The sequence below is a fragment of the Quercus suber genome, unplaced genomic scaffold (assembly GCF_002906115.3).
Source record: "Quercus suber isolate HL8 unplaced genomic scaffold, Cork oak 2.0 scaffold_909, whole genome shotgun sequence".
NCBI lineage: Eukaryota > Viridiplantae > Streptophyta > Magnoliopsida > Fagales > Fagaceae > Quercus > Quercus suber.
Window position 1 is genome coordinate 124,157 of NW_027070333.1, and position 13,325 is coordinate 137,481.

At 36.3% G+C, this 13,325-nt stretch overlaps 1 long non-coding RNA gene across 1 annotated transcript; it reads left to right on the forward strand.

The window, feature by feature from the left end:
- Window positions 1–4,858: 4,858 nt before the first annotated feature.
- On the forward strand, window positions 4,859–6,368 carry LOC136065268 (uncharacterized). Its single transcript, XR_010626898.1, has 3 exons — window positions 4,859–4,949; window positions 5,395–5,522; window positions 6,152–6,368. It is a non-coding gene; the product is annotated as an uncharacterized LOC136065268 (long non-coding RNA).
- The last annotated feature ends 6,957 nt before the right edge of the window (window positions 6,369–13,325 follow it).

Below are 13,325 nucleotides of genomic sequence, written 5' to 3' on the forward strand. Positions count from 1 at the left end.
TCAGATGGTAATGTTGAGGTCACGGTTGACATAACCCTAGTGCCCAAGGTCCCATTGTTTCCTAGTCTGGCAAGGATTACATTAATGGTGCCTCGTGCTGGTGGAGGGGAGCTACCTTTATGAAATTCAACCCCCGAGTGGCCGAATTGCCCTGTAGGCTGATGTAGAAACCGGTTGAGCTTCCCTGCCCTCGCTAGTTGGCTCAAGTGATCTCACAGGGTTCTACAATCCTTCATAGTATGCCCTCGATCTTGATGGTAATGGTAATAAAGGCTTTGGTTTCTTCTAGACGGGTCCCCACCCATCTTATTGGGCCATTTAAAATAAGGCTCATTCTTAATTTTCTCTAGTATGTGATATACTGGCTCCCATGGATGGTGCTTGATTAGAGAACTCCTTTCCCTATATTAGGTCCTCCTCCACCTGTTTATACTTATCTATGCGATCCATTAGTTGGCGCATATTCGAGGCAAACTTCATCTTCAACGACTTCCTTAGCTTGTGTTCGGCAGGCTGCCCAACCTTGAAGGTCTTCATGACCACGTCCTCAAAGTTTCCATCAATCTTATTGTAGGTTTTCCAATATTTTTCTGAGTAAGTTTTGAGGGTTTCTCCCTCCCTCATCGCCATAGACAGCAAAGAATTTACATGTTATGAATCTAGCCCCGAAAGCTCTCGTTAGCTCCTCAAAAGATCCCAACGATCCTTCCTCTAAGGTTTCAAACCAACGCATAGCCATAGGCCCAAGATTGGAGGGGAATACTTTGCACATTAAGGCTTCATTGTTGGCATGAATTGCCATCTTTTGATTAAAGTGGTTGACGTGCTCCACGGGATCAGTCCTCCCATTGTAAATGGCAAACGTCGGCTGAGAAAATTGATGAGGGAGCCTGGCCCTGTTAATCCTTCTGACGAAGGGTGATTTAGAGATCTGCTGTTGGGCCTTACTCATTGCATCATTCCTCAGGCCATGGTGGGAAGCCCTTTTCTTATGCGAAGAAGCTGAATAAGACTCACTAGATGGAATTCCCGACTTGCGGTGGTAAGAACGGTACCTGCTTCCTTTAGAACCATCACTTGGTGGGGGAGAGGGGCTTCTCCTTTTACATTCCTTGCGCCTTAACTTGCTACGTAGGCGATCTATTTCTCGCTGCGACTTCCGCATCTCTAGATCATGAGAGGCATGACTCCTAGACTTTGAATGACCCCACTCAGTACACTCAGTGTGATAAGACTCCACCACAACCTTGGGGTATGTTGCCTATCTCTCTTACGCTCTAGGTTGACAAACTAATTCTCCCTTAGGGAGCCAATTGACTCCTCCCTATCTTGGCTTACGTTAGCCATAAGTACTCAGGACGAATCCACCATAACTTGTTATTCCCACAAACGGCGCCAATTGTAAGACCAAAAAATCTAGCAGTCCAAGCCCACTTAGAATAGTGAGTTGCATAGTTAAAGCTTGGCCCAAATCAATAAAATTTGTAAAAGAGGGAAACGAACAACAAGAGGGGACTCTGCCCGAGGATCAAAATAGAGAAGAAAATTTTAATCTTATAAAATAAAGGGGGATATATCCCTCCACAAGTTCGCCTGAGGAGGCCAAGTTTGTACGTGTTGTTACACTATTCACTCTCCTTTCTTTTTCTCATTCTCTTTTGTGCTTATCTCCTTTGTATATCTGTATCTCGATCCCTTTCTCAGTGCTCCTTCTTTTCCTTATATACTTCTACCTTTATCATATCTCAACCATCCATTCTCACCTAAACTCTCTCATTTCATGACACTTGTTGCTTTTAACATTTGAAGAAGATGTTGGAAGAAATCTACTTAACTGTGACTTACACTGTTCAGGTCACTTCTTCATCAATGCGGCTAATAAAGCTGTTGCCTACCATTTAATGCGGATGCAACAGGCTACACCTAACCAAAAGCTTCCTTAATGTCCACTAACTTCCTCTTTCTTTAGATTCCAGCTCCCACTTAGAATACTATAGAGTACCTTGACTCATTTCTTCCTTTCCTCGAGCGGCTTTTTTCCTTAGGCCCATGGCCCATGGCATTCCTGCACTAATGTTACAACCCTTAAACTTCATCTTCGGTCCTCGGACACCCACAAGTATATTAAAAAATTATTAATTATTTATATAATTTAAATAAATAATAGTTAAATTATTTATAATGTCACCGATTCGACCATCGGTCAGACCCCGGTCTGACCAGAAAATCGGTAATTAACTCATTTTTCAGTTCTTTCACCACACCGATTTTTAAAACCTTGATTAATATTGATATAGCGATAATAATAATATTAAATTTATATTAAAAAATATGGGCTCGTTTGTTAACATTGTTTATATTTTTGAAATTACGTGTGGATAAAAAAGTATGTGAAAATACATGTAATATTGTTTAAATTAAAATAATAAAATTCATTTAAAAAAATTAAAATAATAAATGAAATGAAATAATGAATAATCAGGTAATAAAACATTGCGATTTGTGATGTGATGTTAGCATATTATTATTCAGCTATTATTCCTACGGTACGGAGTACGAGAAAGAGAAAAGGAAATTTTGTTTCTTATTTTTTGTGGGCTGGGCCGGGCCGGGCCGGGCCCCGGTTTAATTGTAATTGTCACACATATATATTTCCTTTCCTTCTTATTAATAATATATATTAATTGGAATCAGATGATAACAAAATTGACAGCGGCGTCCCTCGTTAAGAATTAGAAATTTTTTGTTTTACCAAAACCAAAATGGTACTGCTGTATCTATCTATCTATATGGTTTGTTTGCTAAAAATAGTACTCTAATTGAATTGAAATGATTTTATGGGTTAGGCAAGCGTAAGCGGTGATAATAAGAAAGAAAGTGAATTGAAGCTGAAGCTGAAGCTGAAACTGTATTCATACTGGAAGAGCAGTTGTTCGTTCCGTGTTCGTATTGCCCTCAACTTGAAAGGTACTTTCTTTCTTATTTCTCTTTATTTATTTATTTATTAGTTTTTCAATCCATCTTAAACTGTTGTTTTTATTAATAATAATAATTATTATGTATGTATGGTGTAACTAAAAAGAGTTTACAAAGCTCAATCCTATTGGTTATGTCCCCGTAATTGTTGATGGGGACTTGGTGCTTTCCTACTCTTTTGCCATCTTACTGGTTCGTATCTCTATCTATTCATCTCATTTTTAACCATCTTTTTTTTCCATTTCTTTTTCTTCTTTTTCGATTTTACACTTTTTTTATTCATAATTATAATCTACAATTGATGCTCACACCATAAAAAGCATCACCAAAGTAGTATTGTGCAGTGTTTTGAGGCAGACTTTTTAGTCACATTCAACTCAATCTATGCCAACTGAGGTTGAAACAGTTTTTTTTTGGTTGATAAATAACGAAAGTTTATTAATCAAAATACCCATGTACGTCAATCTCTTAAATTACAATGATCAAGCATATCTAAAAATTTAGAACATGGAAAAGAATAAAAAAAACACAACTCCAATCCAGTAAAGAGCGGTGAAAGAAATATTTTAACTCAAGAATAGACCACTCTAGTCCCTCAAAGCATCTTGTGCTCTGTTCTCTCCAAATACACCATAAGACACAATGTGGCACAGCCCTCCACAAATCCACCTTTCGATGTTTACCAAAAAGACTTTGCAAAGCTGAAAATAGGTCAGCAACACTTTGTGGCATAACCCATAGAAGAACAAACAGAGCCCATACCATAGTCCATGACTCAGAAGCAATAGGACAATGAAGAAGAAGGTGATTCACTGATTCCCCCCCCCCACCCCCCACCCCCTACCTTTTACTCATATAGCACCAATCCACAACTTTAACTCCCTTATTCCATAGAATATCAAGAGTCAGAATCTTCCTAAGGCAGCAGTCCACGAGAAGAAAGCAACCCTGGGAGGGATCTTTGAGCGCCACACAGGTTTCCAAGGAAAAAGAGTATCAGGAGTTGAGTAAAGGGAGAAATAGTACTCATGACATGATGCTGCAAGGAGCTGATGGCATATAATTGCACTTGGAACTACCTCTATCATTTTTTGCCACATTAATAACTTGAAAATTGTTTATGCTTCAAATTCTATCTTGGTGAAACTTATGCAAATAACCACCTATAATTTACATTGAAGAATGTATATAAAGCTTACTTCACTTGCTAAGCAAACTGGGGTACACAGTGAAAAGGATGGCTATGCCAATATGCCAGCTATGGCTATTTTGAAATAAACTAAATTATTTCTTGTGGATTGGTGCCTAGGATCAGGATCCTCTCCAATTTCTTTGAAAATGAGAGTTTCCATCTCATGTTTAAGACATAGTTTTCATGAATCTAAACATGTATATATATGGTGCAACATCATTTAAAATTCTATTCCACCAAATAAGGAATGATTACTAATTTTAAATGAGGTGGCATCATGTTCACCCTTAGATTTGTTAAATACTAAATCTTCTCTTTGAATTGGACACTCNCAAACCATAAGTATTGAGATCAACTGCCAACAGAACACAGTATAAAATATTTGAACACACTCCTCAGTCGATAAGACTGCAATCGGAACATGGTTCTTCTCCCAAACCCAAACCATGGATTATGAGACATGAAGGCACTAAACTCAATTCTAAGCATTAGGTTTTGACATAAGTATATGAATTTATATAATTGTACTAAAGTCAGTCGTATACTCAACATGTCTTAGTTGCACATTGCATGGCACAGTAGAATTTCACTTCCTAAAATGCTCGAAGAATAGTTTGCATGGAATTAATTCATGAATTAAGGTTTTTTTTTTTTTTTTTTTTTTTTTTTTTTTTTTTCAAAATGTAATGCGACGCATTGACAATTATTTGCAGGCTTGCAGGCAGATTTGTTTCTAGTGCCTCAGATTCATTCAGCAATTAAAACGTTCAAGATGGACATGGTAGTGCTTGCTTTATAATTATTGTGCCAGTACCATTTGTAGACGAATGTATTTAATTTAAATGTAATGTAATTTTTTTCATTCTATATACTAATTTTATCTTCAATTTGCTTTAACACCAAATTCTTTTTTCACCTTGGCCCTCAACAGTTTGTGGAATTACAGTTTTCAAAAGCTTTGTAGCTCAATTGGCACCATCTGGTGTTTCCAACCATGATTCAAATCCCCCCACCCCTAACTATTGATGTATCAAAAAAGGTTTGTGGGATTACAGTAGTAGGAAAAATCTGTATAGTCTAATTCTGCTAGTGTAAATCTTGCTTCTGGTTTGAGATGTTTCAATTTTTTCATCCACACCTTTATTCAGAAATCTTGAAATTAGGTTGTGTTTTAAAGTTCATTTCTGTATCTGTATCTGCTGACAAATTTTTTTTTTTCCATGCAGACTCAATTCCCTGTCTTATCCAGGTTGAATGAGGCATACAATGAGATACCAGCTTTTCAAGATGCCATGCCAGAAAAGCAGCCTGATACTCCTCTGACAAGTGCTAGTTAAACCAATGGGTTGAGGAGGTACAGCCAAACATTGTTGAAATCAGAAATTACTAGCCCTTTCTTATCCATTAGCTGTGTCTAGAATGTTGGTTATATATATATGTGAGTTAGGTTCAAATGTTGGATTATGTGACCTCCAAATGCCCGTGAAGCTTGCTCAATATTGAGATGATTGGAAATTAAGAACTACCTCATCTAAAACATGGTCAAAATTATGGTAAATAAATGTTTTAGTGTATAGTAAATGATATTAGATTAATATGAAATTTAGCATGCATGATAATAAGCATATGGAGGACATGTAATACAATGATAGACTTGAAAGAAAAAAATTTTATCCTAATTAAAAGTTATTAAGTGATGTAATATCATCAAAAGATACACCGTTTGTAACTAAGACCACAAGAACAAGAACAAGAACAACAACAACAACAGACACTATATATATGTATGTATATATATATATATATGTATATCTGTGTGCGTTGCATAATAGAAGGCTAACATATATTGTTTCAATTGGTCTTTTGCATAATAGTGCTGGTTATTAAAAAGGAAAAATATCTGAATTTGATTGACATTGTCATTCCTGTTGAACTGAAACTTTATTTTCTATTAAAATTATGCTTCCAATCTCAAAATTGCAGCATAAAGTGTTTCATGATCAAGCTTCAAGATAGAGCTTTTTGAAGCATATTTGTATGAAGGTGTTGCCATGAAGGTTGTCACCTTATGGAACACAGTGGAATAATGTTAATAATAACGGATGGTGAGCTGATACATACAATAAATGGTTTGGTTACCTGTTTGAAGTCCTTGAAGTTCAGTTTGCTTTTGTATCCACTAAAATTATAGTTTTGTTTACCTGTGTTTTCTTCTTGTTGTAAACCAATAAAATATCAATTTTATTCTTCCTAACTTCATGGCTTATATTATATTTGTTTTGACTCAATTTTATATTCAGATAGATGTTATTTTTTCTTATTTTGTTGAAGGTTGAAATTTGAAATCCCCAAACCGATGCAATACAACCAACAACGTCAAGAGGTAATTTTTAATAGGCTTATGGAGCACAATTCAAGTGCGGGGAGTTCTTCACAATGTTGCATTGATATTGCCAAAACCTTGAATGCCCCAATCCATATAAAACCTAATGATATGGAGATTGTTCATGTTTATGAGCTTCAAATTTAGCGGCACAAGACTTTCCACTTATATGTGGTTGATTTAAACTACTATCATTGTTATAATATGTAAGATATTTACATACAAGAATTGTTTGATAATTAATGTTTAGTATGAGTTACTTCTATCGCTCTTCAGTTAAATTGTATTCTCTTGATATTTTTCCCTTCAGCTTTTATATTTTTATTGTCCTCATACAAAATACAAGTACCATGTACTCTTTTCTAATATATTTGCTTATTAGCATTTGTATATTAGAGGAAGCTTTCAACAAATATTCTTAATTCTTCTACCATTTTGCTCTATTGATGCACCACAATTTAATTTTGTTAAACTATCCCGTGCATCGCACGGGTTAGCGACTAGTGTTAATAATAACGGATGGTGAGCTGATACATACAATAAATGGTTTGGTTACCTGTTTGAAGTCCTTGAAGTTCAGTTTGCTTTTGTATCCACTAAAATTATAGTTTTGTTTACCTGTGTTTTCTTCTTGTTGTAAACCAATAAAATATCGTATTTCTAGCAGAAATGTGTTAGGACTTCCTTAGAAACTCTTTTACAATTCATTAATAACCAAATAAAAATTTGCAGTAACAAGTTTAGATGTGGATCTTGTCCTTGGAAAGGATGAGACATACCAGTTGGCTAGAAAGACCGGTAAATTAAGAAAGATTGAGGAGTTTTTTTTTTTTTTTTTTTTAATAATTTGTGTGGGGCTTATTTAACTATCCACATTTGTGAAGGAAATTTATCAACGTGCATTTGAGAAACAATCTATAGAGAGTAGTGAGCTGAAGTGCCGCATTTATATATTTAATTGTATGATGCGTGGCTTTCCATCTGGGAGATGGTTTAAAACTCAAAGCTTTGCATAAACCCCCTTTTTCTTTTGTGGTCTGAAAATGGCTTTATATTAAAATGAAAAGAAGATTTACAAAACAGGAGCTTGAGTTTACATAAGACTGTATACAACATTAAGAAGTGAGGTGGCAAAACCCGATGAAAGTACAGGATCATGCACATTGCTTGTGCATGACAAAGGGCATGGCTTTCCGATTCAATGCCAGTTTTAATCGGAGTAGTATTTAATTTTCTTCAAATTTTGGTAATAGTGCTTACCGTTAAACTATTCCATATATGTGAATAATTTTATCTACTAGGAAAAGGGGTATTACACGTCCTGGTGATTCGGCACAATTGCAATTTAGTCCACAAACAAACTTTCAATTTCTAAATTTAATTTTTTAAGGTTTGAACTAAAATGAAATTGTTTAGGGTTCCACTCAAAATACTTCTCATGATTTCATTTTCGTCCATACCACCTTAAAGAGTCAATATCTAACAATTGAAAAAGTTTGTGGGATTAAATTGTAATTATGTCAAACCACAAGGGGGTTTGTCCTAAAAATAGAAAATTTGGACAAAGCCTAAAAGTTTCATTTTAATATAAACTTTAGAGGTCAAATGTAACAATAATTGAAAATTTTGTGGACTGAGTAAATTATAACATATTCTCTATTCACTGGGGCAGCTACAATATGTAGGATGAACTTTAGGATATATATATGATTTATACATGCCCTTAAATAAGGCTCCAAGGGAAGGGAAGGGAAGGGTGTTAATATTGGTGCACTTCATCCAACAAGACCAAGACCAAGACCCATACACATGGCAAGTAAAGTTGGAGGTCGCACAATTAGGCATGGGCATGAGATGGTGTGATACTGATGGGCTACTTCAAATGTTTGACAACTTCCCCCAATGTAAGGCCTGGCCTGGCCTTTGGGGCTGAGCTTCATGCTTAGATTAGATATTATCAAAGATATTATTGAGAGCTCTTCAGTTAAGGAGTGAACGGGAAGATGAGGTGTGTGCGTATCGTATAAATTTTTATAACTGTCGAGTAATTTAAGTGTGGCAGATAAAAAATAATAGGTGAATCAAAGAACAGAACATAGAAGGAAGATAAATTAGGTTTTAGTGTATTTTAATTCTAGGATAAGGCATTGGGGTCACATTTTTATTTTGCTTTCTCTTTTAGAGCATCTACATCAGTAGATGCATAATTTCTATCCATTTGGCAAGAAAAAACATGTTTTTTTTTTCCTATTTTACACACCCACTTTTATAAACACCCACATCAGTTTGTCCATTCTACACATTTGTTCAATAAAATAACACATTTGTTCAATAAAATATTCATTCTTGACTCAATACCCAGCAACCATCAACGATCAGAGCAGCAGCGATCATCAACTTAGCCTCCATCATCAACCCACACTACCACTATCATCAAGCCAACCTCCATCATCAACCCACCCATCAAAATCCCAAAACCACTAATCAAAATCATCAAAACCCATTGATCAAAATCATCAAAACCCACTAATCAAAGCCATCAAACAAAGAAAAAAGATAGTGGCGAGATCAGCCCCTCTACCAGAAACAAAGGACAAGAAATCAAAACAACAAGAGGCTGCGTGGTGATCGGCGAGAGATCAGTGAAGGTTTAATGGTGATGATTTGCCAGTCTGATGATTTGATCAGGCAATCAGTGAGAGATTAGGGTGGTGGTGAGAGATGATTTGATTAGGTGATGATTTGATTGGCCTTCGTGGTTTGATGATTTGATCAAATGAGAAAAAGGGAGAGTGAGGTGAGAGTGATAGCAACCAGAGACAATGAGAGAGAAAAAATTACTAAAATATTAAATGCAAGTGCTACAGTAATCGTGCACATATATGCACGGTTACTGTAGCAATTATGCATTTATGTACAATTTTACACCTATTGATGTAAGTGTTTTTTTTGGTCAAAATGTATAAAATGAAGGGAAAAAAAAAAAAAAAAAAAAAAAAAGTATTTTGCAAGATTATGCATCTACTGATGCAAATGCTCTTATTGTAACAATTGATAGTGGGTAGTAAAATTAGTGTATAATCAGAGCGTGGTAGCGTTGTGTCCTAGTCAAAGGAAAGGAAAGAAAAGCAGCAAGATCAATAAATTAAAAATAAAAAAGCATACTATAGGAAGAAAACTATGAAGAAGATAATATTTAATAATTATATAGCAGTGAGTATATCAAAAGAAGAACCAGTCCATACATACTGACCATAGAAAATTTATTAAGTAGTTCGGGATACCTCTTACATAGGGGCGGGGGTATCATTCCCCATATAAGATGGAGAAAATATAATCTCAGAGTACCCAATAATAATCCCTACTATGTGTATATATATATATATGTTGCATTCAGCAGCAGGGTGCGGCTGGGGCTGCGTGCATTAAGAAAATTTCAATTTTATATGAAGCTAAATTTAACAGTATGTAATGTATGTGTTGGAATGAAGTGGTAAATTCACATGGGCCATGGGGAAGAACACATTGGCAGATGTTAAAAGAAAGAATCAATTTCCTTAAACTTACTATTATTATTGTCGGTGTTGGATTTTGGAAAAGCAAAAGCTTTTTTGTTTAAACAACTTTCCTTCCTTCCTGTCTGGGTCAATCCAAACCTTAAAAACGCTGATTTGCTGCATTTCAGCTGCTCTGTAATAATAAAAAACTGAAATTCACAAAATCAAATCTCACTCTTAAGTAACTTTGTTGGATTAAATTTAAATTTAAATTTAAATTTAAATGGTATGCTACCACTGCTACTACCAGTTACTTTCTCAAAAAAAAAGTTACTCTATCTATTTATCGTCATTTGTTTTGTAAAATTAATTAAATTGTAATATTATCATTATTATGGATTAGGAAGATGAAAGTGGAAGTGGAAGCGGTGAGGTGAAGAAGCTGAAGCTGAAGCTGTATTCATTGTGGTGGAGCACTTGTTCCTTCCGTGTTCGTATTGCCCTCAACTTCAAAGGTAAGTTCTTTTTCTTTCTCTTCATTAATGCTTCATTCAGTTGTTATATTTTATTTTCTGTGATGATTGCTTAGGGCTGTATAAGAAAACAGAGTGTATTTGTGCAATGAATCTAGAGAGAAAGAGAGAAATGGAGAATCAAGAATCTGAGATATTTCATTAATTAATCAACAATGAATTACAAGATGTTTATATAGCAGAATCAGAAAATAAACTAACTAACTAATCCCAAAATATGCGGAATAACTAACTACCATTGATCAACTCATCACACCACAGTACACGTGTCCATACACACTAACCAGCTAATCCAAGTATAAAACTACAAGTCGTATCAAGATGCAGTAGTCGTTTAGTGTAATATCATTTCTTCCACAAATGCTCTGTTTCAGCATATGCTCTGTTTCAGCACTCTGCCTCTCTGCCTGATTTGATAACTCATCTTGAAATGCTTCTATCTATATTTTTTTTTTTTTTTTTTTTTTTTTTTTTTTTTGTGTGTTTTGCAAGATTATGCATCTATTGATGCAAATGCTTTTATTGTAACAATTGATAGTGGGTAGTAAAATTAGTGTATAATCAGAGCGTGGCAGAGTAGTGTCCTAGTCAAAGGAAAGGAAAGGAAAGAAAAGTAGCAAAATCAATAAATTAAAAATAAAAAAGCATACTATAGGAAGAAAACTATGAAGAAGATAATATTTAATAATTATATAGCAGTGAGTATATCAAAAGAAGAACCAGTCCATACATACTGACCACAGAAAATTTATTAAGTAGTTCGGGATCCCTCTTACATAGGGGTAGGGGGTATCATTCCCCATATAAGATAGAGAAAATATAATCTCAGAGTACCCAATAATAATCCCTACTATGTATATATATATATATATATTATATATATGTTGCATTCAGCAGCAGGGTGCGGCTGGGGCTGCGTGCATTAAGAAAATTTCAATTTTATATGAAGCTAAATTTAACAGTACGCAATGTATGTGTTGGAATGAAGTGGTAAATTCACATGGGCCATGGTAAATTCCCACTTATTTTTTGCTAACGATAGCTTGGTGTTTGGAAGGGCATCAATGAGTGAAGCCACAGAAATTCAAAGGATCCTCAAAGTCTATGAACTTTCTTCGGGCCAACAACTAAATTGTTCCAAAACTTCCCTGTTTTTTAGTCCTAATACTGATGCTAGAACAAAGGAGAGGGTGAAAGCCATGTTTGGTGCCCAAGTTATCAAACCCCATGAATCTTACCTCGGACTACCATCGCTTGTGGGGAGGTCTAAGAATATCACTTTTGCTCAAATTAAATAGAAAGTGGCCAACAAAGTCTCGGGTTGGAAGGAAAAATTACTTACACAGGCTGGCAAGGAGGTTTTGATCAAATCCGTGGCTCAAGCTGTGCCTGCCTACTCGATGAGTTGCTTCATGCTTCCTGGGAAATTATGTGAGGAGCTTACTGGGATGTTTAGACAGTTTTGGTGGGAACAAGTGCGGAATGAGAAGAAACTTGCTTGGCTGAGTTGGGACAAGATGTGCCTACCGAAGGAAAAAGGGGGCTTGGGTTTTCGCGATCTAAAAAGCTTCAATTTGGCTCTCTTGGCCAAGCAAGGGTGGCGACTGTAAACTAATTCCACTTCTCTATTTAGCAGTGTCTACAAAGCTAAATACTTTCCACAGTGCAGTTTTGTTGAGGCTAGTTTGGGTCCGAGGCCATCGTATGCATGGCGAAGCCTATTGGCAACCCAGGGTGTTGTCCGAAGAGGAATGAGGTGGCAAGTGGGCAATGGCACTAAAGTCAGAGTGTGGCTGGACAAATGGATTCCTAGACCAAGCACGTACAAGGTGTTGACGCCGGTGAGACCAAATTCTAGAAATGCTCTGGTTTGTGAACTCATAAATAGAGCAACGGGTGAATGGAACTTGGAAAAGATTAACAGCTGGTTCCTTCCCGAAGACAGGGAGGCAATAACAAGCATTCCACTAAGCACTATTGACACAAATGATAAAGTAATTTGGGCAGAAAATAGAAGCGGCAAATTCACTGTAAAAAGTGCCTATGCGTTGGCTTTAGAGGAGAAGCAGTGCTCAGCCTTGGAGGATTGCTCAAATGGTCTTGCCCGCAGAAAGGTATGGAAGGCAATTTGGCACCTTAATGTCCCACAGAAAGTTAAAAATTTTGCATGAAGGGCGGGTCGTGACATTCTTGCCACAAAAAAAAAAACCTGGCAAGGAGGAAAATTGTACCGAGTGGAATGTGTGAGTTGTGTGGAAAGGAGGAAGAGACGAGTTGCCATTTGTTTTGGTTCTGTGACCACGCAAGGGGAGTTTGGACGTCAAGCAAACTTGTGTTACAGTTTGAAATCTCCCGGAGTTGGAATTTCTTGGATGTGGTGGAGAATTTACAAAGGAGGGAGCAATCCTATCCTGGGCTGCTTGAAAAAGTCATCATGGTTTGTTGGAGTATTTGGAAGAATAGGAATGCTCTTCAGTTAGGTGGAAAAGGTAAGGCTGGCCGTTCCCTTGTGAGGGGTGCTTTGTACCTGGTAGATGAATTTCATGAAGCAAATGTTGCAAAACTGGAAAACCGGGTAGAAGCTACTACCATGGTTGCATGGAAGCCTCCAAGACTTGGGAAATACAAGGTCAATATGGATGGGGCAGTCTTCTCAAACAGAAAACAAGCTGGTGCAGGGGTTATTATCAGAGATGGGGCTGGGGACGTGGTAGCAGCTCTGAGCAAGAAGTGGAATTACCCAT